Source organism: Mytilus edulis, chromosome 1 (assembly GCF_963676685.1).
Source record: "Mytilus edulis chromosome 1, xbMytEdul2.2, whole genome shotgun sequence".
Classification (NCBI taxonomy): Eukaryota; Metazoa; Mollusca; class Bivalvia; order Mytilida; family Mytilidae; genus Mytilus; species Mytilus edulis.
In genome coordinates, this window is record NC_092344.1 from 99,764,750 (window position 1) to 99,768,380 (window position 3,631).

Consider the following 3,631-nt stretch of genomic DNA (forward strand, 5'->3'; position numbering starts at 1 on the left):
TACTGGGCCAATTTAAACCAAACTTGTCCGCAATCATCATTTGGGTATCTAGTTTAAAAATGTGTCCGATGACCCGGTCAACCAACCAAGATGGCCGCCATGGCTAAAAATAGAACATAGCGGTGAAATGTAGATTTTGGCTTATATCTCTGAAACCAAAGCATTTAGAGCAAATCTGACATGGGTTTAAATTGTCTATCAGGTCAAGATCTATCTGCCCTGAAATTTTCAGACAAATCGGACAACCTGTTGTTTGGTTGCTGCGTCCGAATTAGTAATTTTAAGGAAATTTTGCAAATTTTGGTTATCTTAAATATTATTATAGATAGAGATAAACTGTAAACAGCTAAATGTTCAGCAAAATAAGATCTACGAATAAGTAAAATATGACCAAAATTGTCAATGGACCCCTTAAAGAGTTATTGCCCTTTATAGTCAATTGTTAGCAATTTTCATAAATTTTTGTTATTTTTTGTAAATTTTTAGGAAATATTTTCCACTGTAATTACTGGGCCAAGTTCATTATAGATAAAGATAATTGTAGCAACAAGAATGTTCAGTAAAGAAAGATCTACAAACACATTACCATCATTAAAACACCATTTTGTCATGAATTTATCTGTGTCCATTGATAATATGCACATAGACCAAGGTGAGCGACAGAGGCTCTTGAGAGCCTTTAGTTAGTGACTATTTTAGGATCGAATTTAAGGGGATGGGGATAAGCTGCAGATCAATCATTTTTTGTTTAGATGCGACATCTTCAAAAATTAATACAGTAAAAGAAAAAATTTGGAGGGGGAGGGGGATTTGAAAGAGAAAATTTTTGTTTCTTCAGTTTACTTAATATTTTTAATCAAGGTACATCTTTCCTCGGTTTATCTTCATATGTCTATTATTGAGGGAAAGAAGACAATAAATCTATTCGCAATAACCATTTCAGTTTTCATTTTTTCTTACACATTTAAAAAGTACACCAGATGGAACTAAAACTTTAGATGTAGATTCTACGTGAATAAGACAGCAATCAAACGACAAAAATGAATTAAGGACATCTAGATGGCAATATATAGTATAGTTTTCAACAATAGATAGGTGTCTACACAATATCGTCACTAATTTATATAAAAATTGAGAATAAATTTAACAGAAAAGATGAAAAAAATCTACCATAAAATCGCAATTCTCCAACCATGTAACAATTTAGTGAAGAACCCTAAATATGAAAAAGAGTTAATAATTAAAAATACTTACCAATCATTAACTACATAAACGCGTATTTCCGCTTTTCTTTGTCCTACAAAAAACTTTCATATGAGCTGTGGGTTAAGGAATATTGTCTACATATTTTCTATATGTTCGCATAAATTGATGGCGTCATGTGCTAAACATTTATAACATTATCTAACGATCCGAGTTGTTTTCCCAACAACCCATCAACAGATGAACCATCACAGATGAATGGAAAAGTGCTAAAATATGCCCAATATTTTATTTAAGACGAACGACAGAACCATTCTAAGTAACTACAGACCAGTATCTTTAACATGTATCGCTTGCAAACTACTAGAACATGTCATTTGCTCGAACCTAAAGCAGCTCTTTGAAGATAGCAATATCCTAAATAGCCGACAATATGCATTTAGAAGAAGACACAGCTTTGAAACCCAACGACTAAATGTTATACTCGACTGGGCAACTGCCATAGACAACCGAGGAAACAAACCGATTTAATATACGTCACGTTAAAATGCCATATTTTGATTGGCTTATACGAGGGTGTTTATTTACTCTATCACATCACAGGCACTTGTCTCAGAAAAAAAATTCCCATATATACCTTAATATAACATATTAACATATTAAGGTCTATAGGGAAAAAAAGTCTGAGACAAGTGCCTGTGTATCACATGGCTGAGCGGGTGACGATATTTTTTTAATGTTACCCTCTCGTCCATTCCAATCAAAAATCGATAATTTAAAGGACAATGAAGTGAATTTACATCAAGTATTGAAATGCAAATCTTAAGTTCTACGTTTTGGCTCAAATTTTATTATTTGACTGTCAAAATAAAAAAAAAAAAATATCTTGCCTAACGTTCGTTTTTTCCCTAATACCCGGAACGTTGTTATGTACATGACGTCATTTTTAAAATAAAATTAATCTGTAAAAGACAATAATGATAGGACATTCAGTATAATAAATTAAATTACACATAGCTTATATAAATATATTTAAATATAATTACTTTCTGTGACTGTATCTTACATTAATTTGTAGGATCCTTTACTATAGATAATTTAGCTGATCTGTAAGAATAACATCTTCATGCCTATATATCATGTACTGTAGTACGACGCTAGATTAAAACTGACGTGGAAAGGTAACACCCGGTCACCGAAAGCTTCATTTTTATGAAGCCCAGGTGGTCGTGTGGACTAGCCAGACGGCTAAAGTGCAGGCGATTTGGTGTCACAATATCTCAGAAGCATGGGTTCGAATCCCGGCGAGGAAAGAATCAAAAATTGCGAAAGCAAATCTACAGATCTAACATTGTTGGATTGATGTTTAGACGAGTTGTATATATTTATAGATTATCGTTGATCATCTCAACGAGATTGATTTTCTCGCTTGAGCTTGTACAGAGTGAGAAAAGCAATCGAGTTGAGATGACCAATGATAATCTGTTTATTGCTATTTTACCTATGACGACGTTGTCAATTTCATGTCAATTTCGTTAGCAACGCCACGTGGCCTCCTAAGTTTCTAGCGATAATTTTTCCATCTCAAGCGAGAAGCATGATATGAAAATTATCACAAAAAAAGATCAAAAGAAAAATGCACAAAATAGCGATAAATATATATACGTCTGAGCCAGTGACAACTCTACAACAGATTTATCCATCTAATCACAAGCAGTGATGGTGATACATGACTGTGTACATTATGTTTATACAACTCGTCTAAAATAAAACTGTTAACTTAGTATTTCTTATTGATGCCGTTTGGATGATGTACATTAAGTTCCTTTATCCAAAAGCTTTCCCGATTCTGTCGTTAGGCATCACTCCAGTGAATGTTCTGTTCAATTACTAGAATTTTCATTCGGTTAAAGTCATCAGGTTTGTGACCCGACTGTCTGAAGTGCTGAGAAACTGGGGTTAACTGCTCACTCGCAATCAAGAGGTTTAACTGAAAGGGACTGTGCACAACAAAGTTAAGACATGCAAATGCAAAAAAAATATAATACTACGTGGAAGTATTAAATGACATATTTAGCCTTCATGCAGGAATGCAATTACCGATGAAAACTAACTATGGTATCAATATAAAGTTTAATTTAGTCTTTGAATAATAAAATTATTACATTTTCATGCAACTTTCATAGTTTTTTTAGATAAAGGTTATTGTATTTTTGAAACGATTTGAAAAAATACCTATACAGTATGGTCCAAATACTCATATGTGTATGGAATGTACATGATTTTTTGAAATAAAATATGTTTAAAGTAAATATTCATACGATCCGTCACGTTAATATCCAAACGATTATATATCCGTATTCCTATCAAGATCAAGTTGCTGATATAATTATTTGTCGGTCCGATTTGTCTCCGGGCCGAGTTGTCT